General features: G+C 36.5%; 1 long non-coding RNA gene across 2 annotated transcripts; it reads right to left on the reverse strand.

The window, feature by feature from the left end:
- LOC140158635 (uncharacterized) lies at positions 1 to 27,925 on the reverse strand. Of its 2 annotated transcripts, none has more exons than XR_011859810.1 (3): positions 27,525 to 27,925; positions 6,948 to 7,135; positions 1 to 313 (listed from the first exon to the last, which is right to left on the reverse strand). It is a non-coding gene; the product is annotated as an uncharacterized lncRNA (long non-coding RNA). The 2 variants fall into 2 exon arrangements; XR_011859809.1 differs by having other exon boundaries at positions 27,521 to 27,925.
- Between the last annotated feature and the right edge of the window lie 45 nt (positions 27,926 to 27,970).

The raw sequence follows: 27,970 nt of genomic DNA on the forward strand, positions 1-27,970 counted from the left end.
AAACGATTATGTAGCCACTAGTACTGATATCAGAATTGCAACTATCAGAATCCAGATCCATGGTTGTAAAATGTAGCCAATGAAGGCGCTTTGCATTTTATTCTTGTAGTCTCTTTTGTCCATTGCACGTTGGACGTCAACCTCTTTGGGCATCTTGGCGTGAGTGTGCTGGCGTTGCATGGTCCTGTTAGTACTTGTATCACACGATTACACTGTAAAAATCTATCAGTCTAGTTGCGTAAAAATGAATCCAGTTGTATAGTTTTGTACCACACCTGTACTCCCAGATGAATACTTCATCAATGACTAGCTTCTGCAATATACAAACACACAATATGATTGTGTTTAATGACTACATGCAATGTTGCATAACAAATGACATTTTAATAGGTAGCTTAGTTAGTACAAGCATGAGTTTTTTTCATCACATATTCATGATGCATTGGTCTACAGCTGGATTATGTATAATTAACATACATGAATTTTACACTGAGCCAGAAGATAATACTGCGTGTACACACATATCTGTATACGTATAATTTAATACAAAGCTGAATTACATGTATATGTATTTACTGTAAAGTAGGAATTTTTGTGGAACATTTAATTTTTCACACTTTTTGCACTCAACACAGATCTACCATATAGTTTAAGGTTATTAATTATTTTAAAATGTTGTGATTTGGTAGTTCACAGCATCTTACAAATGGTAGTGAGCTTTGGCAAAAATTACATTGCTCAATTCATAGCGAGCGTGTAGAAGAATTAAAATATCACAGATACACTTTTATAGATGCTGCAGTTCTTGAGTTACGTTGTAAAGAGGGCTGAAACAACAACACTTTTGTAAAACGTACATAACTCATTAACAACAATAAATTAAGCAAGTTTACCAAGTATATGATTTGTAGAATGAACTTTTGCAAAACATGAAGGCGTTAATTTTCAATAATATATTGATATAGATAATGAAAATCGATTTTTAGGTTGCTTCGACCAAAAATACCTCGTCTACCCTTAAGATAACCCATGAGAACATGAAGAGTGAAGAGATGTGGATGCCGCAAAGACATGTGTGAAGCTTGTGGCACCCAATCTGAATAAGATGGAAATTTAAAGTACACTGTAAAATAAAAACATCCACAAAAATCCATCAAAATAAAAACAACCAAATATATTCTGTTATGCATACATTTGTACATAGGTCATGTATGAAAACTGAAAATTGCAAATTCAAAACCAAGTGAAGTGAAGCAGTTCAAAATCTGCAAAAGCGCAAAAAAATTACTTGAGTAAAAATTACCAATTTTGCAATAATTGAACAAATGATACACGTAATCATTATTTTTATAAAGAAACTTAAAATCAATGACATACATCCAGTTGCCCCACATAAAATGAGCTAACGAGTGTATAATTTGGAGAGCAAATTACAATATGCACTTAATTTTGTAAAAGCAAAATGCAATCAAGAGGAAAGCGCCTAATGTTGCTACATGTAATACTGATATTGAGTTACTGGCCAAACAGACTTAAATTCTTTTGTTTTTATTGTTTCAGCAACTTATAAATTGCCTATGAACTTCAATTGGTATCAAGAAAGTTCAATTTTCATGGGGTTTGCATTAAAATGCAGTATTCTTGAAGTATTAGTAACTGATGCAAAAAACTTGAACTTGAATATTTTTAACATTAAGACTCATTTCCCTTGAATCTACTCCCAGGGTCCTCTAATCCATGTTAATCACTGTCATTTACCCATTAACCCTAACACTGACCCAGGTTTTTTGCTATCGGAAGTCACAGAAGATCCGAAAAAGTGAAGAAGAAGAAGAATTTTTAAATTGGCACCCCCAGGATTCGAACCTTTGACCCCACGCATGCAGCCACACGATCGCGGACCAGGAGCTACACGGGTTATTGCTGCCCGGCCAGTAATTCCGCGAGCATTTGACACTTGGGGTGATTGCGTCATCGGAGACCCTGGGATGCATGCATGCGCAGAATTTTTCATCGTGGTATTCTACGGTATTTATGGGTGTAAGGGTTATAAAGGGAGAATTTATAGGTTGTGTGTGAGGATTGTCTCAATATTTAAGTTGGAAAAATAGATATACATGTACATGTAGCATGTTCCCTTATTTAACATACAAAATGTCGCTATCAAAAAGAGTAAGTCCAAATAACAGATTCAATATTCATTTATAGTGGTTGTGCAGTGCATATGACATATCATACCGTAAATATGGCAGACAACTCAAACACATTCAACAAAAGCATGATTGCAATCTTCTGTGATAGTTTGTCTCACACACATAATAAATGCACTACGATCAAATAGGTTGATGACAACATTTGATTGAATGGACTGCACTGCGCCATGATTACGGTGAAGGACACCGGTTCAAATACCTTTGTTTGGAGCCAATTGATAAAATCATGCAGGGCCTCTATTAGGAAAGTGAAAAAATTTGAGAAAATGGTCAGGTTCCATCATTTTTGTAAGCCTCCTTTTCCACTCATAATTTGATCTAAAGTACCAGTTTGAGACATAGTTTATTTTTAATGTAAAGCTGTTGTTGCTAGAGTTTTACATGTGAGTAAGCTATTATAATGTCATTGCAAGCATTAATTTATTTAATGCTAGAGAGGTAGTTACATGCCATCTAAATCATGAAGTCAATAATAATAATTCCTGGGCAATAATTCCGATCAAATGTAGTGTACATTTGGATACAGTGCACAAATGAGATCATAGTTGGAGGTGTGTGTATACTGGGAGGGTTTATAATGACAAATGGTCTATGCAACATGATATGACAAATAAATTTTTTCTTAAAAAATTTAAATGTTCATCAAAACCCCGGGATCAAAACCAAATTTGTACGAAAATAGACTTGCACTAAAAATAACTTAATGCCCTTATATGAATTACTCACACTTGAGAATATTTTATGTTAAAATACTGACAAAAAATCACATCCTCTGGAAGGATACTGACAAATCACATCCCCTGGGGATTTCAAGCTATAATTAATGATGCTGCCACTGATATTGCCCCAAAATACTATGTGGATGACCTGACACTTCCTGAGAATCGCACTCATCCCATGACGCGTCTGGCAAGCTCCAAGAGGTTTTAGATGATTTTTCGCAATGGACTCACTCAGCGACAATAAACTGTGTTTGAATCCCAGCAAGTGTCAGGCCCTCCAGGTGTGTTTTAAAAAAGATGTGCCTCTTCCATCTGCCTATCTTGGAGAATGGAGATAAACAACACTCCAATTGAATATGTAAATGTCACAAAATATTCTTGGCATTTGGATTCAAAATAATATCAAATGGGACAAATAGGCCTACATCCTTGAAATCACTGAAAAGACCAACAGCAGGCTGTAAATGCTGCGGGACATGCTGTGCATGTTGAATAAGTTTGGTTTTAATCATGAAGAGCTGATTGAGGGTGTATTTAGACCTCTTTTAGAGTACTGTGACACAGCATGGCACTCATCTGTAACTGCTGGCCAGTCTATATCACTTGAACAGCTGCAGAGAAGAGCTTGCAGGATAGTCCTGGGCAGGAATTTTACATCTTATTCTGAAGCACTGATGAGTGATTGTGACCTGGACTCTCTCTCTCTATAGAGGGTGATGGATCATTGTCTGAAGTTTGCTGAAGGGCTCTTCAACAATCCTAGAACAAATGATTTACTACCCCCTGTCAGGGGCAGGGTTCATGGTCGCAACCTACTAGTGCGAACAAATTGTCCCAGCTTTTTGCCAGAACTTCGCACTTCTAAGGTAGCCCCATGCCCTTTTAATTAGTTTATTGAATACTTATAGTTTTTTCATATTTAAATACCTGCCCAGGGCTGTCCTGCTATAACTTTAAGGCAGCTGTGTACTCTCAGACATGCATGTAGTAAAAGTGCCATAACTTTGTAATTATTCACGCAAGACATATAAAAGTACACATTTTTATAAAGGCAATACATCAATAAATCTTAACATAAATACAGATTTGGTGTAAAACAACAATTATGAAGAAAATCACAAAAAGTGAGTTTTTGGCAATTTTTGTTCGGTACATCATAACAACAAAACACTCTTTCCAAAAATGTTTGTTTTGTTTTTTTCTTAATCTTCAGACTTCATTCCAAAAACGTTTTTTTTTATAGTTTTTTGATATTGGCCTTATTTTTTTAGATATTGACCATATAAGGCATCAAAATGAACTTTTAAAATTCACAAACGCCTATTTGCACAAAATGATGCCTAAATTCGAAATAGACAAAAATATAAAAAATGAAAAACCGTTTCTTAAGGGATCCAAAATGAGCGTTTATTGTGTTTCTACAGTATTTTTTGTGGGACATGAGAGCACCTCGACCTATCGAATTGCATTCTGAATACGAAGCATGTCTTTCTGATATCAAATAATTTTCATTTTTTTAAATCACAATATAATACAAATTTTATGACAAATTATAAAAATTTGATATTTTTCAAATTTTGATATATAACAGTCCTCGAAGTAAATTATATAAATCTAATGATATATTCTTAAAGTGTATGTAGCAGGAGGAAAAGCCGACGGTCAATTGAAAATTTTGACCTTTCATATTGAAGATATGGATTTTTTTCCCAAAAGACCTAATTTTTTGGGTGTTTTGGGAAAAAAATCCATATCTTCAATACTGAAAGGTCAAAATTTTCAATTGATCGTCGGCTTTTTCATCCCACCTACATAGGCCTACACTTTAAGTATAAATCATCAGATTTATAAAGTTTACTTCAAGTACTGTTAAATATCAAAAATATCAATTTTTAATGATTTGCCATAAAATGTGTATTAAATTGCGAATGTCAAAAATCAAAATTATTTGATATCAGAATGACATTCTTCGATTCAGAATGCAATTCGATATGTCTGATGTGCTCTAATGTCCCAAAATAAATACTGTCCAAACGCTCATACCCCAGCCCTTAAGTCAATCATGCTTTTTATGATGAGCATAATTGCTTACCTATAGATGCTGTATTTATTGAGTTATCGTGTACATGTACCTAAATCGTCATTTTACCGAGAAAATGAACATTGAAATAAAGGCCGTTGAAGTTTAAAGAGGTCACATTTTGCACTTTGATCGAAGCTCACAGGAGAATGCGGCAGTTCTTGTTTTTCTACCTTACATTACGTGAACATCGGGTAAATCCACAGCCCCTTGAGAAGTTTGGGCGAAATCTATTCATATCTTGGTGTTTAAATCGGGGGAAAGAACTTGAAAAAATCACATTTTATCAGCTAAAACGGAGCCATTTGACCGCAAGGTTTTTATGAAATCAGTGCTTCAGTGGTGCTTCCATAAGATGCGCCACGATGCAGATAAGCGCCGTGTGCGCGTAGCGTATCTGTGCGTTAACAAATTGCGCTGTCTACAAAACGCGATGCGTTGTTGCCGCGTATACCCGATGGTACAACAAAGATTTTCTTTCCTTTTAAATTGCGGAAGCGAGTGAAATAGTGAAATAAAAACCATAAAATAGAGTAGTTGGAGTTAACAAATCTGGATTTTCTTTCCTTGTATTTATAAAAAACATAACAAAGTAAATACATTTCAAAAAAGCTCAATTTCGCGAAAGAAACAATGTCTAGAGTACACAGCCGTGTTAATTCGTTCAGCCCCTCTCATTGTTTATTTGTTTTATATGACATTGTGCCAAATTTGATAAATTTTATCCCTTTTTTATTTTTATCTACATGACTTTAATATTTACTTCTGCGTGATAAATTGTGTTTTGAAATGTGTTAAGGGAACTGGAATGAGCGTTTTGAGCGTTTCGACAGTATTTTTTGTGGGACATGAGAGCACATCAGACCTACATGTATCGAATTGCATTCTCATGATTCTGAATACAAAGAATGTCTTTCTGATATCAAATAATTTTCATTTTATGAAATTCATGATCTAATACAAATCTTATGACAAATTATGAACATTTTATATTTTTCACATTTTTGAGATATAACAGTCCTCGAAGTAAATTTTATAAATTTAATGATATAGCCTTAAAGTGTATGTAGCTGGGAGGAAAAGCCGATGATCAATTGAAAATTTTGACCTTTCATATTGAAGATATGGATTTTTTTTTCCCAAAAAGACCATTTTTATTTTGGTGTTTTGGGGAAAAAAATCCATATCTTCGATACGAAAGGTCAAAATTTTCAATTGATCATCGGCTTTTCATCCCACCTACCGGTACATACACATTAAGTGTAAATCATCAGATTTATAAAATTTACTTCGAGTACTGTTAAATATCAAAAATATCAATTTTTAATGATTTGCCATAAAATGTGTATTACATTGCAAATTTCATAAAATGAAAATTATTTGATATCAGAAGGACATTCTTCATATTCAGAATGCAATTTGATATGTCTGATGTGCTCTAATGTCCCACAATAAATACTGTCCAAACGTTCATACCCCTTCGCTTAAGTGCAATATTGTAATTTTGATTGTTTTATATCATGTGTTTTTGAGGCGTTTTTTATATTGTAATTTTCATGCGATTCAGCCTTAGGGCTGCGATACATTATTACATTACATTATTACATTACTACATAATGTATCTATAAACATAAAAGCTAATACTAGAATAATTATGAACTCTTATTATATATGTTTGAAACCTTCAGTCTATGGCAGCGCTGCATGTTTGTCTGTCTGAAAAACAGTCACTCCAAGTGGAGACATGCTCGTGATGGTATTAGCTTGATTTCCAATAGGATTTCATTTAATAGTTTCACATTCCCATGTAAAATATCAACACAGTTTGATATATACAATAAAACTTTTTATTACAATTATATAAAAGTCCATGGATGGATGAATAATAGCTTCAAGTTAATTGTCTAGACAGTGTTATTTCAGAACGCTTACCTGGTCTCCTAGGCTTGATGCAATGCACACCTACTGTGTGTGTTTCCTATTCCGGTTCCTATTGTAAGGAAATGAAATGGAGACAAATAGGGAATCCGAAACTGACGACCCAATCAGAGAATTCCTCTTTCTGGTCCTGATGATAATAATGTCCAAATACTTTCACATCTGTGGCGTATCAGTTGCACCTGGTATAAAGTAACCATAAAACAATACATATTTATAGCATAATTACATGTAGAAGCATATAATGGAAAAACCCTAGATATTTAATGTAAAAGGGTCGTTCAAAAAGTTTTGCTTTAACCCACACGCTACTGTTTTTGCAAAATTCATAGAAGCCATTAGTCCCTTGCACATTTTCCATGATCACAAACTTGACCTTTATTTGGGTAATTCTATGGCCATGATGTTCAGAGTGGTTTTTGAGAGCTTTATTGATATATTTTAGCAACTAAACATGGATTGATTTGACAATTTCAGCAACTTACATGGATTAATTTGACCATTTTAGCAACTTACATGGATTGATTTGACCATTTTAGCAACTTACATGGATTGATTTGACCATTTTGTTTGCCAATACTATATAGACTCCACATAGTTCTCTCACTTCCTAATACTATAGACATACATAGTTCTCTCACTTCTTTGTTCAGGGGTATCATGAGAACCTATTTTCAGCTTTGTCGTAAACAATCAAGACTTATGCAAAGTATCTTTACACACATGATGCAGAGGAAGTGAATTTTCTTAACTGCATGAAACATAAAAATGCAAAGTTACAAGACATTGAGTGTAAAATTATTGAATTTTGCACTTACATTTGTAAGGGATCTGGAATGAGCGTTTTGAGCGTATTTGTGTGGGACATGAGAGCACATCAGACATATTGAAAATGCATTCTGAATATGAAGAATGTCTTTCTGATATCAAATAATTTTGATTTTTGAAAATCACGATATAATACAAATTTTATGACAAATTATAAAAATTTGATATTTTTCACATTTTTGATATATAACAGTCCTCGAAGTAAATTTTATAAATCTAATGATATCTGGGAGGAAAAGCCGACGATCAATTGAAAATTTTGACCTTTCATACTGAAGATATGGATTTTTTTCCCAAAAAGACCTCATTTTTTTTTTGGTGTTTTGGGAGAAAAAAATCCATATCTTCAATACGAAAGGTCAAAATTTTCACATGATCATCGGCATTTCATCCCACCTACATACACTTTAAGTATAAATCACCAGATTTATAAAGTTTTCTTTACTTCAATTTTTAATCATTTGCCATAAAATGTGTATTTCATTGTGAATTTCAAAAATCAAAATTATTTGATATCAGAAGGACATTCTTCGATTCAGAATGCAATTCGATATGTCTGATGTGCTCTAATGTCCCACAATAAATACTGTCCAAACGTTCATACCACAACCCTTAAAGGAAAACAATTTTAATTTTCCTCTTTCATTTAAAAACAATGTTTGATCATTAATCAAATGAATCAGCATTATGACAATTTATTTTAATACATTTTGTAGAAAGTTCCTGCCATTCAAATAAAGTGCATTATTCACCATACACGTTCACTGCCATCAAGACATTCTTCAGGGTGTGAAATAATAAGATCAAGCATATGTTTTCCATAAATATGTATTAACCCCCCCCCCCAGCCCAATCATGGGTTTTTGTTTTGTGTTTTTAAGAAAATTGTTACCAAGCATACTACCAAAGCATTTAATTGCCCAAATATAGCTAGGGTACATGTTTCATTTATTTTACTACCTTGATGAAATTGCTTGCTGTATGTAATGCCAAATAAAGTTGAAACAAAGATATACATTGCATCAGAAATAAAGAAAAATGTACAATAAAAACTTAAGATTACATAAAGAAATATAAACATAAAGAATAAATCGAAGACCAATAATTTCAGGGACTTCAGATAGATGAAGCAAACATTTATATAGAAATACAAGAAATACAGAACATAATGTAACATGATACATTGTACTGAGATCATCTACAAAAGACTGTTAGTCTAGCATGTGCCTTCATTCGGTAGGTGAAAATTCAATACATGTATAATGATCAAATGGAAGTTCTTTAGGTGCAACTTTTGGAATGATCTGCATACAAAATAGATGTGTGATGCTATTACGGAAAATTGATGACATGTTAAGTCAAAATTTACACTTTGCTAATTAATATTTTAAGCTTCCCGATACATGTAAATTACAATTTTGATTAACTTTCCAAAAACACAAATGACAAATGCATGCACATGAATTGCTTGACCCAAAATTATCCAAATCCAGATCAATCAATCAATCAGTCAATCAATCGATCGATAGATCGATCCAACAATCAATCAATCAATCAATCAATCAATCAATCAAGTCAACAATCAAATATATATACATTTTGTAAATAGCAATTTTTTTTTAGCATCAATTAAATAATAAGAAATAATATTATCATACATTACCATACATGCACGAGGACACACACTAAAACAACTTCACTAAACATCCAAACGTAACTGTACTCAACTAGGAAATGGCAAAACTAGAAACCCCGTAAAATTATTTCTACAAAATTGTACATGTAGGATTATCATTATAGTCATGATGTACACAGGTGAACCAAACAATACAATATCACTGCGCAGTTTTGTTTTTATGACGCTAATGGCTATTATCTTTGCACCCCAAGTTTAATTTAATCTTATCATATAGGTGTGATTTCAACATTTGCAGATCACTGTACTTTCGCAGTGTTACCAAGGCCTCGGGTTATAGGCCCAATTGGGTGACTTTTGAAGATGTTCACAACAATTTTGAATGTTTCTGGTCCCATAGAAACATACAGTTAAATGAAAAGTTGGGAGAATTGCTGGTGATTTGGCCGGCAATTCAGACTGACACTTTTGGCTACTCTATTTTCTCAATGTCATAGTCAACTTTGATTATCAAAACTAAAGCAAAACATATTTTGATAGCTGGTACATGTTACTATCAAAAACAATTTTGGCAATTCTGAACAATGATTTTAGAAGTGCAAGTTCAAGCATTTAACCTACATTAGGCCTATAAAAATGGTTAGATTGGCGTTTGATTGGCCTATTTTTAGGGTCGGTCGGATTAGGCCAATCAAACATTTCTTTAGGCCTTTATGAGATATTATTGCAATAGTTATGTGAGTAAGTTCCCAGGCACTAGTTTAAAATTCCAAGAGAGGAGGATGGAGAAATAGGTGATGGAAAAACTGTTCAATTGAAAATAGAAAGCAATTAGCATACATGTAGTCTACAAAATAATTGGTGGGTTTGTGTGTGCAGTGCATGTCAATGTTTGCATTTGTGCCTGTGTGGGTGGGTGGATACAATGTACATATCCAAGGGTCATTGTGTCCAAGTCAAATTCATGAACATTTCTGGGAACTAGAAAATGCCCTGGGCAAAGTGTACTGATAAAATGCATTTGTTTGAAGCAAATCAGACATACTGTTTTCATACTCTTAATTATATTTTCTTTTTACCTTATTGTTTTTACTAATTTTAGGGTAGTTAATGAGCTAAAATGACTGAAAAAGCATATGAACATGTAATTTTGCCTCCATTTTTCTAAACATGCATTTAACATTCATTTTGCATAAGTTTACCTTGAATCATGGTCAAAAAGTTTCTAATATGTGACATGATCAAGGGGAATGAGTCACATGTCGAACCTGGTAAAAAATTAGATTTACATAGGTTCTTAAAGAGGACATTTAGAGCTTTCAGAAACTGAAAACCCCATGTTGATACGAGTTTCTTTTGCAAAGTTACGTCAATTTATCAATTGCTGAAAACAATGTAAAACAAACGAATTTGAACCCTTTCTTTGCCAATATCTCAAAATCAATATTAGCGACAAGCGACTCATTTCCCTTGATCATGTCACATATGTTCTGATATAATATTGTCTACCCACCATCTGATTTGCATAAATGCTAATTAATTATCTTCAGGAACACTTTGACCTTGAAGCTTGAAACAAACATTCGGTGAAATATTTATGTTATGAACATTAATGCATTGTTTGTATCAAAATATTGGTAAAACTTGCATTTTCAAGTCATATTAGCTCACTAATAGATTATTGGTAAAAAGCAATGCAATACAAAGAAATTTGTGTGTATGCAGCAGATCCACTGACCAGTCACATATAATGAACCAAATTGACATGCATCAGCCTGTCTCCAAAAAAATTGTGCAAGTGAAAATCATCCTCTTTCAATTTTGAGGACTAATTGTTCAAGAAAGGGGTCATTCAGTATACGCTACTGAAAAGAAAAAAAACGGGGTCATTGGGTGTAGAATTTGCCAAAAATAATGGGGTCGTTTCATGGGCACATGATGTATGTCAATATATGGGAGTGCTTCGGGGCTTTCATTTTGTTCTCAATGGTTTCCATGACAAAACTGACCAAATCTTTTTGGACAAAGATTGTACAAAATTTAGTCTCCTCCCACAACAAAATGTGGTGAGCTATCGTTTCAATTCCTCTATGTTTGCAAAAATTTGTGGGGACCAATATTATTTTTGAAAATAAAAATAGTCTAGAATATTACAACGGTAATTGCAAAGCATTTTAAATGTGCGGGTCACCTGTCAATCCAAATCAAAACGTAAGAAAACTATGGGCGCATTGCACTATTTAGAGCTATTTGTTGTTCGGGCAATTTCTGAGAATGATTTTAAAAGCAAACTAAATCTGATGGTGTGACTTGTAATCAATTTTACAAAAGAAAGGGTAAATTGATATTTTATGAGCAGAGAAAATGAACTGGAACTGAAAGAAGCGGTTATTGAATTAAGGTTTGGGCACTTTGCCAATTTCTCAAAATAGCCAAACTTTTGAAAACATTTTTTATTATCAAAATTGATTTTTCTCTCTCAAATAGCAGGAAGTATAAAAGTTTTATGGCAGAATAATACAAACCAAATTTATTTTCTAACTTTGGCGGTAGGAGTATCACAAATCTACGCTATGCTGATGATACCACCCTAATATGCAGCAGTAGAGAGGAACTGCTGGCCCTTTTAAAATGCATCAAGGAAGCCAGTGAGGAGAAAGGCCTTCTACTATAAATATACCGCTTGTCTTGAGTCATTGAAATTCCAGTGTCTCAATAAAAATAGGCCCTGTGGATCTGGGGGCATAACTTAAAATTATCTGCAGTAAAATTAAATTTTTCTTGCAGATTCAAAATCCATGAAGTGTCTTCTATAGATTGGTGCATAAACCATCAAAATCTGCTCACGCCGTCACTGAGATAATTGGGAAACTACAAATAGACTCACTTTTGGACCTTTCCAATGGGACAATACACATTAACAAATAATGTGTTGTATTGTAGTTTAGAATGGGGTCACGTGTCATATGGTGGGACCCCAAAATAGTGGGAGGCGTTACATTTTTCTCTCCTCTTTCAGATTTCACTTGTTGGTACAGAGCTATTCTTTGTCCAATTGCATTAAGTTTGGGCTCATTATACAGCTTGATTATTCTACTTTTCAAATATGTTTCACAATTTGAAATTATCATTTGTTTAATTTGTGAAAAATATTAAAATGTTAATGAGGATAAACCTGGAGGATAAGCGGTGGAGGAGTAGCAATCTCTATGAGAAATATTGTGGAAACATAATATCTTTTTGATTTTTAAATTTTATCATTGCCAAATTCTGTGCTATACATATAAATCATATCTCAAATCAAAGCTTGTTCATTCATTATTCATATTCAACTACTATTAGTTTGATCTATTTCATGTTTACAAGTACTCACTGAGAACCGCAAGTCACAAGACCCACAATTTTTCCCTATTCACTACACACAAAATGCCAAGATTTTCAGTCACAACACGCCTTTTAAAAAAAAATTGTTTATCTTGAGAATTATACATCCTAAGATAGGAAAAGTATACATTTTTGGAAAGCATTTTACCCCAGGAATCTAAATATGCAGTTAAGATAAATGTAGGATACACTCTTGAAAATATTTTCAAAAATGTAATCACCATTTGGTGCGCAGTTACGTACATTTTCACACCCTGTATCACCACTTTGGTCAATCATAACATAGCAAAAGTATACATTTTATTAAAGCTCATAGTGTTGCCTACCACAAAATTAGATTACATTAGAGGTATTCCATATCAGTAGCAAATGCAATAAATTATCAATTTACTAGTAAAATTAATTTTTTTCATGATATCACCCTATATATTTTCTTACACACCCTGTATACCAACATCAATTTTGCATTGATGGATTCCTTGAAACATAAGCTTTCCAAAAATGTATAGTTTTGTTGGTGTGAGATGTTTAGTTTTAGACATGTATCAATTTAAGTGAAAATGAGGACAAATTATCAAAATCAGTACTTGTAACGCAAATGTGCCCCACCATATGACACATGACCATGGAAGAAATTAATGGCTAAGTATTGTTGATCGAAACAGCCAAACAGATCAGTTTTCATTATCTAAATCAATATATTATTGAAAAATAACACCTTGATGTTTTGCAAAACTTCATACTTTGAAAACTTGCTTGATTTATTGTTGTTAATGAGTTATGTACGTTTTACAAAAGTGATGTTGTTTTATCCTCGTTACAACATAACTCGAGAACCACAAGACCTACAAAAGTATATCTGTAATATTTTTGCCAAAGCTCACTACCATTCGCAATATGATGTGAACTACCAAATCGCAATAGTTTGAAATAGTGTGAAACCTTAACTCCAAGTGTTGCTAGGTAGGAGATAACTTGCCTGATCAGCAACTATGTCTTTTTTCTGTTATTGATGTTGTTTATCAGTTTTTGTTTATTTCACCATCATCTGGACATTTCATTTTGAGGGAACCAATTTCTTTTGAATCAAATAGGTCATTCACTTCAATTTAAAGTTCAGCCCTACTGTTGGTTGACAAATGCATGAACAGCGACATTTTCACGTATTTTTTGTGGGACATGAGAGCACATCAGAAATATCAAATTAATTTCGAAAACGAGGAATGTCCTTCTGATATCATTTTTTTTTTTTAATTTTTGCGATATAATGCCATTTTATGCATTTATCATTTTATGTATAAATTTAATGATATGTTCGTATTTAAAGAGTATGTAACTGGGACTAAAAGCCGCTCTATCATATGAGAAAACTGTGACCTTTCATTATTGAAGATAAAGATTTTTTTCTGTGACGACAATCTGTCTATCATATGAGAAAACTGTGACCTTTCATTATTGAAGATAAAGATTTTTTTCGATATCTTCAATATGAAAGGTTAAAATTTTCAATTGATGGTCGACATTTCATTCCAGCTACATACACTAAGTACATATCATTAGATTCTTCAAGGATGGTTAAATATCAGAAATACAAAAAATAAAAACACAATTAAATTTTTTTTTTTGATATCAGAAGGACATTCCTCATATTCAGAATATAATTCAGTATGTCTGATGTGCTCTCAGGTCCCACAAAAATAGCGTGCTAACGCTGTTATCCGAGCCCTTAACCCAAAGAGAAACGTGTGAAAAACATTCTTTGGGAGATTGATTGATTGATTTTGAACTCCTATTCAGCAACAATTGGCGTATCCTTTTATTTCTTTTATAATAAACTACACATTATTGTTAATGTGTATTACCCCATAGGAATGGTCCAAAAATGTGTCTATTTGTACAAACTTAATTATCTCAGTGATGCATGAACGGATTTGGATCATTTTTGGCACCATTGTAAAAAAGCAGATACTTCATGGTTTTTGAATCTTTAAGAACATTTTTATTTTACTGCCGATATTTTAAGATATGCATCACTTTCCATAGGGCCTATTTTTATTGAGACACCCTGTATACCTAACTTACCAGTGTTACCAGTGTGTTATTATTTTTTGAGAAAAATGCAAAAATAGTCACAAATTTATCAATGGGTGTAGTACCACCTTAAGAGGTTGGTCAGTCACCTTTGCACAGTATTTTTTGTAGGGCCTTAGAGCACATCAAACACACCAAATTGCATTCTGAATATAAGGAATGTCCTGATTATATCAAATAATTTTGATTTTTTTGTTGTTGATATTCACGATAGGATGAAATTTTTAATATGGCAAATTATTAAAAATTATTTTTGATATTTAACAGTCCTCAACAAAGTAAACTTTATAAATAAAATATGTACTTTTAAATCATCACGTCAAATCAAGTACATCTTTAGCACAGTTTAAAAAGTTCACTAAAAACTCATTTAATGAAAGAAGCATTTTGATGTGCATTACCATATTATTTTTTCACCTTTTGATTGTTGTCTATAAGCAGATTAAGTTGTATTGCAAGTTTATATTTTATTTTGTAGTGTAAGAAATTCTCTGTATCACGCCTTGAGCACCATTAATTTGGTGGAGATGTGCGCAATATAAATTCTCATTATTATTATCATTCTTAAATATTCTTAAATATTATTTAAGTAAAAGTTGTCCATCATATGAAAATTTTTACTAAAAATTTCGTATTGAAGATATATATGGTCATGTGTCATGAACTGGGGTATAGGAAAAGGTGGTGGTGTTACATTTTTTCAATTTTTTCAAACATTTTGTTACAGATCTCAAGAATGAATAGGGGCAGAGGTAGCGTTAACCCCCAATCGGGGGTGAATGACCCCCTAAATTAAAAAATATTAATTTTTCACCCTCCATATATTGGGAATGTGCAAGCTCGGGGGTGAACTCTGACCCTCTACTTTTGGACCTTATTCCTACCCCTGACTACACTGCAAATTATATTTCACCCCAAGATTTAATTTTCACCCCATGTATTTGGATTTTCTGCAAGCTTGGGAGTGAAAAACATGGGAAAACAACCCCGACTTTCGGGCCTTAATGCTACCCGTGAATAGGGGTCCTGAACTGCTTTTGATCTTATTTTGTTGCTAATAATATTGATGTGGCTAAAATTGTGAAAAGCAAAACCTTCATTCTAAATGTACTTTTTGAGATATTACCAATCAAAGGATGTTAAGTCAGGGGTGGCGGATCCTACATTATGTATGGATGAGGATCCTGCCGATGAGGCATGTTAAAGTATTATAATAGTGAATACTGATATTTTTTGGGCCTCTCAAATATATTTTTTACTGTAACTTCATAACCAGGGTCGGATTTAAGCAGTGGCCCGGTGGCCCGGGGGCCGTTGAGTTTGCTTCGGGCCAGTAAACTTCCAACAATGCTGGCCCGGCGGGCCACTAGATTTTTGAGCCTGATATAACACTTACGAGACAAGATATCAGTGATGGTCATATTTACAGAGTTTTCTGTTCTGCCTGTCACTTGAAATTTATATCTTTATTCAATGATTATTTTTGTATAATATTTATATTCTTATTCTTGCGTTGCTAGCAAGTTCAATTGGAAATATACAGCTGCTTTTTACGATGATAGTAGGCCTATGTACTACTTAGCTCTTCCATGCGCTACATAATTATATCTGATGATGATCGCGATACCACAAATGGAACTAAAAAAGGCAGGACTACTGACTGATCTTGTGTTAGTGACTACACTCTCTACATTGAGTACATTCAGTACAAAACAAATTAAAATGTTAAGGTTTGCTTGACTTTAAGGGCTCGGATAGTGATGTTTCCACATATTTTTTGTGGAACCTGAGAGCACATCAGACATATCGAATTGCATTTTGAAAACAAGGAATATTGAATAATTTTGATTTTTTGATATTTGCGATATACACATTGTATGATGACAAATGATGACAAATTGATATAGATTTTTCCCCAAAAGCACCGACAAAAAATTTGGGGTTTTTTTGTGTGCATTAGAACATGTAAAAAGCTGGGCCAGTTAATTTATTGCAGGGCCACTAGATTTGCCATTTCACTGGCCCGGAGGGCCAGTAGAAAACTGAAACCTAAGTCTGTCCCTGTTCATAACCCAACAAGGTATTTAGTTGGATTATGTACCGTACCATTGTGTTTTGGTACTTGTGTCTAGTTTAAATTTGTGTCCAGTTTTACTCCAAGTTAAGTTAATTTGTTGCACGTGTGCTGCATTCTGTGTCCTGGGTTCTAGCCTTTTCACCCACGTTACTGTATTCATTTATGCTCTGAAATGTTCTGACTTCTGAATATCATATTTCTTGAAATAGTTACCCCACTGCACTGTGAAAGTTTACATTTTTTCGGATGGAAATTTGATGAGGAATTCAAATATGCCACTGGTTTTTGTGTCTGGCCTGGAGGAAAAAGTTTTGATTGAATCATAAAAATTATGTACAATTTTTGAACACCCTGTATCTCAGTTAAAGGCAACAACATACGGTAACTCATCAGCTTTTTGCTGAACCATGAATGGTATCTGGTTCTGGTTCTGGTTCTGGTAAGCCGACGTTGTGCTAAAAGCATATATTAAAGTCAACTTGACCGATGAGCTCGCATGGAGATGTGCAGAAAAAATTAATGAATTGTATTAAGTTGAACATCACTGCAATGGTTGCAAAGTGATGACTTGAAGCTCTGCAAGGTTTTTGCTTCAACTACTTGACAGGCAGTTTATTCCACAGTTCAATTGATGCGGGAAAAATGAATATTTGTATGCATCAATTCTGGTTGCTGGCTTGATGTATTTCTGGTTATGAGGCCTGCTTGATCTTGGATTTGGTGTGAGATATTTACTCATGGAGATGTCAATTAGTTCATGGCGAATCTTATAGAGCAAAGAAAGTCTGTGCATAAGTCTTCTGGTTTCTAGCGTCTCCCAATCCAGGTCAGAAAGAAGTTTTGTGACGGTTCCCTTTTCTCTTGAGTATTCCCTTTTACAAAAACGGGCAGCTTGCCTTTGGATTCTTTCCAAGGACATTATGTTCTTCTTCCTGTATGGGCACTAAGCCCCTGCAGCATACTCAAGGTGTGGTCGCATGCGAGATGTAAGCTGTGACTTTGACTCTTTCAGGGCAATTCCATAAGTTCCTCCTAACCATACCCAGCACTTTTTGAGCTTTCTTTGTCGCAGCCTATAATATGTATGTTCAGGGCCGGATTTACCATTGGGCCAGATGGGCCCGGGCCCTGAGCCCCAAAAATTTGGGGGCCTCAAATTGTCCTGTGCATCTTCCTTTTTTCCCATGTTTTGGGCCAAAATTGGGTAACTCACAATCACCTTAATTTTGAGCTGAAATTGAAATTTTGTGTGCACTTCGCACGTAACTGTCCTACATGTAGTAATACAGAACCCTACCCCTCTTAATTTGAATGCTTCCACCGCCACTGTTGATCTTATACAGAAACCAAAACTTGGCCACTTGAGTGTACATGCCTTCCTCACGGTGAGTTGGGGCCCCCAAATTTTGGCCTGGCCCAGCAGGGCCCCAAAAAGGTAAATCCGGCCATGTGTTACAACCTTTTGGTCTGAAATTACCATATCGTGAAATGCCACAAAGATAGGACCCCCAAGTGGTGTCAAATGAAAGAGAAAAAAGTGTAATTTAGTATACAATAAAAATATTTCCCCACCCGGGGTGACACTCATCATAAGACACAGGTCAATTTGATATGGGTCCTTTATATCAAGCTAAGGTACATGTACATGTATGACCACCTGAGTGGTTTCAAATGAAAGAGAAAAAAAGTAAAGTATATATTAAAATTGTTCCCCCAACCGGGGTGACACTGTCATTTAAGCCCTGGGTCAGTATTCATATTTTGGGTCCTTTCATATCTCAAAATGCCAAGAAGATACATGTATGACCCCCTGAATGGTGTCTTGAATGAAAGAGAACAAAGTAAAGAATATAATACAAATACCGGTAATATCCGTTTCCCCCACTGGGGTAACACTCCTCATAAGACCTGGGTCAATATTCATATTTTGGGTCCTTTTTTTTTTTTTTGGCCAGGCATGATATCCATCACAAAATACAAGTGCCCCTCCCGCGCAAAGAGAACAGGAAAAGAAAAGCATGTCCCAAAGTAGCTAACATCGTACTTCCATAAAATTTCATTTTCAAACACTTGGCGGCATGAAAAATATGATTTGTCTGTTTCTTGCTATCAACTAGTAAATCTCACTTAAAAATGAGATAGTAACTAAGTCTTCTTTAAGATAGATTTCACTGGAATGGTTCATAAAAAAACAGACCTACTTTTATTTTTAAAAGCAATTAATGAAAAGAAGTCTTTTTATGATAGATTTCACTGGAAAGATGAACTGTAAATCATAAAATGTTTGTGTGTGTATGACCATTTCACAAATTTTGCACGTACATCACATAAAAAAATTCAAGACTCAACTAGACCTTGGGTCCTTTTAAAAAGAAAGAAAGAAAAGAAGTGAAGAATGTATTCAAATGTTTCTATTTTGGGTTCTTTTCTCAAAATTCCAAGAAGATATGACAGCCCGAGTGGTGTCAAATGAAAGAGAAAAAAGTAAAGAATATAATATTAAGTACCGTATAAATCTCATCACCGGGGTAACACTCCTCATAAGACCTGGGATAGCATTTTTCATGAAATTTTGAAGTTGATTAAAACCTTTTCTTTTTACATTATTATTATAGATCATTGAAATAGCTTTAAAATGAGGGGTCAACCACCTCTGTAGGACCAGGAATACCAAAGTTATGGGGAAAAAAGGTCGTCCAAAATCCACCTGTTTCGCTCTCTTTCTGTATCTACTTTTTGTGACCATATACCACTGTATTACATGTATTAAGTATACTAGTGTAATGTGTGTAATTTATGTTTACATTAATAATGTTTTTTCCTGTCATATTGTTTTTATAGCCTTTATAGGACAGTTTCTTAAACTGGTCGGAAGTCGGAATGTTGCCGAGACCGATGCTAACCCAACCACACCCATTTGACCGCACCCAAAAAGCACCCAAATCATGCAAAAAACACCCAAATTACATGAAAAAGCACCCAAATTGAGTCATTTTGGGTGTTTTTAAGGATTTTCTGTAGATACTAATGCACCCAAATGTGGGATTTGGGTGATTTTACTAGAAGTAGTACTGCAAGACAACATACAGGACCATCATTCATCTGCTCCTCCAACTTCAGTTGCCATTATTTAGTTATAAAAAGCACCCAAAATAGCCTCTTTGGGTGCTTTTTACTGGTATAATTAAACAAAAGCACCCAAACGTATCAATTTGGGTGTTATTCAAAGGACTAGCTTCATTCAGCTACTTATTTTGCATGCTTAGGATCAAATAGTGTGGGAATTAAGGAAAAACAACCAATCTGGGTTCTAATTTTGGTGCTTTTTATTGGTAGACCTGTACTAACAGGCTGAAAGCTACAAAACAGCCTAGATTTGGCATTTCTAAAATGTTCTATCAATAAAACTGCAATCACAACAGGAATATTACTTTATGTTTATTATAACATTCATACCACTTATTATATCTGTACTTTCTATTCAATGGTAAATTGCTAGTTTAAATTCATTCTAAAATGTTCTTGCACTCTCTTTTCAATTCTTTTTAGCTCTTGAAAAAGTGAGTCAAGTTGGGAAATGCTTAGAAAGCTGTAGCTGTGCTGCATTCTTCCAAGAGAATTTTGCTGCTGCTGCTGTAATGCTGTAAACAAATAAAAAAAAAAAGAGAGAAAGGATTAAAATACTATTATTTCAATTTTGATTTTACATGCTGATTTCAAAATATACAAAATGTACAAACATTTTTATCAGAATTCAAATCAAGCTAACTCAATTTTCTACGAGAGCGTAATAGGCACCGCCACTCCGCCAGGGTTCGAACCCGCAACCTCTCGCACTATAGTCAAACGCCTTATCGATTGAGCTAACTTGACTGCTATTATGTTATTGAAAATTAATTAAATCTGCAAAGTCTTTGCTGTAAAAGAGGAAAATCTCATCAGAAGTTCAGAACTGACCTAAGTTTGCTGTTGTTAATAACAAGGCTGCTGCTGCTTGCTGCTGATGCTATTCAATCATGCTGTAAACGCTGTTGTAAACACAATGAGAAACAATAAATGAATATTATGATTATTTAGCTGTCGCCTTGTCAATTAATGTTGTCTGTGCTGATTTTACATAATTTATGGCTCAGCCACCCCTTCCTAATCTGCACCCATGTACCCTACCGGTCACGGCTACCAGAGGCGTAGCATCATAGGGGCACGGGGGGGGGGCAGGGGTGGTATGTGCCTCCCATCGATTGCAAAATTTGATATTTAAAAAATGTTTCAAGAGCCCGAAAAAATACAGCTCTGTACTAGTGCAAAACACACCAAATCCTCATCACCGGGTCATCCTAACTCCGTTCCCACCACATCTCCATACCGGTATATACAATACGACCTCCCCCCCTTTGGGGTAGCATGATGATCATTGCCCCCCCCCCCCCAATCAATTTATTTTTTTTAATCTGGTTGAAATTTGCAACAAAATCATTGCCGGCTCCATAAACAAGTGCAGTCGGCTCCACAAATCTAATGACACCCACTACGTCACATGACCCCTCCCCACCTACCCCCAACACCACCACCCCTACGACCACGACCCCACCCCCCACCCCATTTAATTTCAATTCAGTTCTATGATCATTCCCAATCAATCCCTAAATCAATTCATGTATGTGTATTTCAATGGGCCAGGGCCTACATGCATTTAGATACACACACTGACAGAGTCCATAAGCTTCCTCAAATATCAAGATAAGAATATCACATTTCCTTTTTTTTTTATAATTTCAAGTAAATATTTCAATTACTCACATAAAAATACCAATATTCATGTTCTACAGTAACCCATTATGCTTGAAATAAAGGCAGGAAAAACCTCCCAAACGTACAAAGCGACGCTAACACCCGGGTAATTCCTGCAGTATCTGGCTAAAAATGACCCAAAATGGTAGATACAGACTTTAAGGTACATATTTCGAGGTGCATAACAGACACCAAATTTGTGTCATAACAAACACCAAATTGGTGTCGATGACCTGACATGCATGCATTCTTTTGTGATGGTCTTTCAATTTGTACCGAGTGTCCTTGGCAGACTTGACTATGCTTCAGTGGTCATGAAAGGATTCAATAGATAACCTCTGCCCCACTAATCCCCAGCTATTGTCTGAAATTGCACCTCGGAAGATATATTATAACAACTCAGTCCCTCAAATGATAGTCATATAACGACCAAAAGATAAATGACTGACTATCATTGAGGACTGAGTTCCGCAGTCTACCAAAATGGCGGCGCGAGTGATATGACATTTTTATTTAAAAATTTTATTTAAAAAATCGGCTAACCTAAAAACGTTACGGCGGGCCACGTTCTAGCTAAAAACATATCAGAGAATTCAAAAATCAAATCCTTGTGGATCGCAAAATGTAACCCCTGGATCGCAAAAGTTAGTTCGCATGCGTGGAACCGCATGGACGCCTTCCAAATTTTGTCTGCAATTTATGCCATCTTTTCCATCTTTTTGGCTGATCAGCGCAAGATATTTCATCAGTTTTGCCGATTACATATCTGGATAGTTCCTTTCTTGCCTACCTTTGAGTGGAAGTATGCTTGGTGTGTTTTGATCCAATAAACTGCAGCCTGATCCACCAGTCAATTTATTTGTTCGCCAAACCAAGTGCATGCCTGTCGAATTCAACAACCTTCCCAAGTATCGATTTACAGTAGTCATAGCGATCGTGGACCCACAGACACGTATCTCACAAGTAATAAGTAACTGTTTACTTGCTTATGCATGCCATGCTCACCAAATCTTTACCATCATGATATTGAGATTAACGCTTTACCCATGCTGCACTACTGCTTGGGTTGCTGATACAGCTGAGTGGAGATGTGGAAACCAACCCAGGACCCAGACCCCAAAATATCCTTGTGGGGAATACGGTAAGGCCTGCACTGATTACAAGGGAGCAAAGGCTAGTATTTTATGTGAATCTTGCAACGCATGGTATCACGCTGACTGTGTTAACATTGACGCCCCATGCTATCCATTTTGGGAAGATCTAACATCCCCTGGGAGTGTTGCAATTGTGGCCTATCAAATCCTTCATCCAACTTGTTCGACTCAACTATTCTGGGTAGTGATATATCCATTACCTCAAGCAGGAGTTCAACTAGCTCGTGCCCACCAGGATCACCACTACGCCTCATCTTCTCCATCAAAACAACAACACCCAGTAGTCAGTGCTGCCAACTTACGCACCCTGGTGATCAACTTCCAGAGCATATTCGCCAAGAGGGAAGTGTTTTGGAGCCTGGTGGAATCTACCAAGCCTGACGTCGTCATGGGCTGTGAAACATGGCTGAAACCGGGTGTGGCGCAAGGTGAAATTTTTCCACCTGGTTATAGTGTATACAGAAAGGACAGGAAGGATGGTTATGGAGGAGCGTTACTGGGCATTACCAACAGCCTTAATAGTCATCAGGTATCAATTGACGCTGATGCAGACATTGTTGCAGCCAAAGTAAGGAATGGAAACAACGACATCATCCTAGGTGCAGTCTACCGCCCTACTAATAATGATCAGCAGTACTTGGACAACTTGAATCAGGCCATCAAAGACCTGTGTACCTCCAACCCAAGCGCACCTGTCTGGATCGGCGCGATATGAACTTACCGGATATTGATTGGGATACTGAACAGATTATCTCCCACCAGTACAGAAAGTCAATCAACGAGTCGTACCTACTAACACTTGCCAGTGTAGGTTTGGAGCAGATTGTCAATTTCCCCACTAGGGGAGATAATACCCTGGACTTGATCGCAACAAACCGACCATCTTTAGTGAAGCAATGTGTTGGCATGCCAGGTCTGAGTGACCATGATGTCGTATTCTTGGAAATGAGTGCACGTGCCTACAGGAAGAAACCTCCACGGCGTAAGATCTTGCTCTGGAAACAAGCTGACCTGGAGAGTATTCGCACAGACGCCAAGGCATGGTCTGACGACTTTGTGGAGAAATACACCACATCAACTCCAGTTGAGACCCTTGCTACATCAATACAGGAAGCCTTGGGTAGTCTAGTTGATAATCATGTACCATCCAAGACCAGCTCATCAAGATACAGCCAATGCTGGTTTGACACAACCACCAAGCGCATGTGTCGTAAGAAAGCCAGGGCTTTTAAGAAGGCCAGGCATACCAACAAGGCGAGAGACTGGCGCCGGTATCATAACATCAAGAAACAGACTCAACAGACCTGTCGCCAGACTTACAACCAGTACTTGTCAGACATCATTGACAGTGATCCTGATGGCAACAAGAAACTGGGTGCTTTGGTCAAGTCCAAACGCTGTGACCAAATGGGTGTTGCACCGCTAAAGGAAGGCAACATCCTTCATTGTGATCCAAAACAAAAGGCTAACATCTTAAACAGACAGTTCTCCTCAGTCTTCACTGTTGATAGTGACTCGTCTCTGCCTGATTTGGGACCAAGCCCACACCCTACCATGAATGACATCAATGTAAGCTGTGCAGGAGTATTAAGGCCGTATAAAATTATTGTTTTGGTTTTTTTCCAGTGGTTTTTTTTGGTTTGTTGGGGGGGGGGGGTGTTTTTTTTTTTTTTTTTTTTTTTCAATGTAAAATTAGCATTGTCAGTAGTTTTCGGTCTTCTCCAACAGTGCTCGAGGAAACGATGAGGCCCTTTTTTTTTTTTTTCAAATGTGAGTTTTTGAGGGATAAATCTTTTAGAGTATCATAAAAAGACTTGGAAGTGATGCTTGTTCTCTAATAAACTTATTTATATGTATGAAAATTTCATAAATCATTCCAAAGTCTAAAAAAATTGAAAAATCTAAAAAAAAAAAAAAATCTGACAAATCCCAGAAATTGAGGAGGGAGGGGACGAGAACCAAAATATTAATTTTACACGGCCTAACCAAACTACTTCAAAATCTCAAGCCACACAAGGCAGCAGGTCCTGACGGCATTCCTGTGAGACTACTGAAAGAAATTGCAGAGGAAATCTCCCCTGCTATCACCATGCTCTTCCAAGCGACACTGAATCAGGGCACCATCCCATCGTGTTGGAAGAAAGCTCTCGTTGTGCCTATTTTTAAGAAGGGCTCCAGATCATCTGCCTCTAACTATAGACCAATATCTCTGACAGCAGTCCTCTCCAAGCTATGCGAGCATATTGTACACTGCTCTGTTCTACACCATCTCATAGACCAGGGATTCTCACAGACGCACAACATGGTTTCAGGAAGCGTGGGTCTTGTGACACACAGCTCTTACTCACCATCAATGACCTTGCCAGGGTCTTGAGCAGAAGCAACAAATTGATCTCATCTTATTGGACTTCGCCAAGGCCTTTGACAAGGTGTCGCACCAAAGGCTTCTTCTGAAAGCAGAATTCTATGGACTGCGTGGCCACACTTTGGAATGGATCAAGAACTTCCTCCAAGACCGCACTCAGCAAGTCATGATAGATGGCCAGCGCAGCTCAGAAGCCAAAGTCACTTCAGGAGTTCCACAGGGTAGCGTGCTCGGCCCACTTCTCTTCCTGATCTACATTAACGATCTCCTGATAGCATCTCCAGTTCTACCCCACGGCTCTTCGCAGAGACGATTGGCCCCTATACCGCAAATTACATCTGCTCAGGACTGCGTAAGTCTTCAGAAGGACCTTGACTCGCTTCAGGAATGGGAGAGATTGTGGCTGATGGAGTTTCATCCTTCCAAATGTCAAGTTGTTCGCATTACCAACAAGAGGAAACCCATCATTGGCTCGTACATCATCCACAACCACACACTGGAAGAAGTGACCTCAGCAAAATACCTGGGAGTACACATTGACTCCAAGTTGTCCTTCAACACCCATGTGGACACAGTGGTTAAGAAAGCAACTCCACCAACGCATTCCTGTGTCGTAACTTCCGTCAATGCAGTCGCAAGATCAAGAAGTCAACATTTACCACCTACGTGCGGCCAATTGTGGAATATGCTGCAACAGCATGGGATCCACACACTCGCCGAAATGCTGACAAGATCGAGATCAGTGCTGTACGGTGCAAAAACTGATTGAGGAGCCAATGGCTCCTAACTGTATCAATTTAGGCGCCCAAATTTTGCTCCCAAGTTTTTTTAGGCTTACTTCCATTTCCAGTTCCGGGTTCTACTTGGTTCATTAAAAGTATAAACTGCTGTTGGATTCCCTGATTTAATTGTTTTATCGTCATCCTTCTTGTTTCCCAAAAGCTCCATCAAATTCAAAGTTTTAGTTTTATTTTGATGCCATCTTGAGTGCTTAAAAACAATCAAAACTTTTGACCTATACTATATTATCATCCATATACGTACATGTTTTGCATTTGCTGGCGATTAAAAGCTTCAACAGTTGGTCGCCATTGGCGCCATGGATTGAAGGTTTAGTCGCATCAGCAAAAATCTAGTCGCCAATGCGCCTAAAATGGTCGCACCGTACAGCACTGATCGAGATGGTGCAACGAAGAGGTGCCCGGTTCGTCACTGGTATCCACCACCAAACCAGCAGCCTCACCGCCCTGCTCAAAGATCTGCAGTGGCCCACTTTGGAGAGCAGACGCACTCAAAGCCGACTTCGCAATGATGTACCGGATCCGCTACAACCTTGTTGACATCAACTGGCGTGATTACCTAACCGAGTCATCAACTAGGACCAGAGGGCACGGATCCCGATTCACCTTGCCGCACTGCAGCACTCAGGTATATGCCTCATCCTTCTTCCCCCGCACATGCAGAGATTGGAACAACCTGGCATTCGATCCTGCTCACCTGGCTTCCCTCAACGCATTCAGGACTGCGTTGCTGGGGCCTACCACCTAGCCTGCACCAGAGGACCAGGACTTTTTACTTGCACTTGTATATATTTGCACCAAGATAAGGATGCGTCACAACTTGTTCCACGCATATGCGCTTCCGAGTGCGATTATCTTCATCCAGATGAAGCAGCACTTTACCGAAGAAGAAGAAGAACGGCCTAAAGTTAGGAAAGTATGCAAAATTCACTCACCTTCGCAGTCCTTCAACTTCAGCCAGCCGTAATGTCTGCATCGATCGTGCCACGATAGTCGGGTAACTTTATTCAGGTCCGTAAATATTTCAAATTCAATGATTCATCCTATCTATTAGTCTCCACCACATGCATCCTCATTAAAAACACGATGTAGTACCCCTATGGCGATTCCCGTGAATTTTCCATTTAAAAATGGCCGCCGGTGAAGCATGCGCGAGGTCACAAGACGTAACGTAAATAATGATCACCAAAATAGCGCCCTCTATAATTAGCGATATGAATAATGCTACCTGGGACTGATGGGGATTGGTGATACCTTCCAAATGTCTATTGCTACATGCATGCATGGTGTCATATTGATATGCTTCTCCTCATATATCGACCGTCGGTAATCAGCATGTCACTGTCAGTAGCCTGGATTCATTATTTAATAATAAAAATGAAACAAATACAAAACAAATTTATATGAAATAAATAAATAATTTATTAATATTTAGTCTTACCTACATTTAGACTGATTAGTTAACGACAAACGTCATGACAATCCTACATTCATGACATTGGCAATGGCATTTTCATACAAATGGTCTGGTCAGGAATCAGGATCTGTTTTCTTTTTAGAATTTTTTTTGAATGTCAATCTGGCAACACAATCATGACAATGAATGGCAAGGCATGAATCTGATTCTGATGATTGTTGTTGAATGTTGGACTTTTTGATTGATGTTGAATCACTCACGAAGTTCTGGTTCTGAACACTCAAGTCATGATATGCCCATTCATACTCAGCACACCGTGTAAAAGCTTCAAATAATTACGTCTTCAGTGTTATTTGATCAAGTTGTTAAGTTGATAGGTTCCCAAATCATGAATTTTGATTTCATGCCTTTGATTTGTTTGTCTATCAATTTGATGACCTTTCACCTTTTGCACCAGTAACTTCCGGGCAACTT

The sequence above is a fragment of the Amphiura filiformis genome, chromosome 8, assembly GCF_039555335.1.
Source record: "Amphiura filiformis chromosome 8, Afil_fr2py, whole genome shotgun sequence".
NCBI lineage: Eukaryota > Metazoa > Echinodermata > Ophiuroidea > Amphilepidida > Amphiuridae > Amphiura > Amphiura filiformis.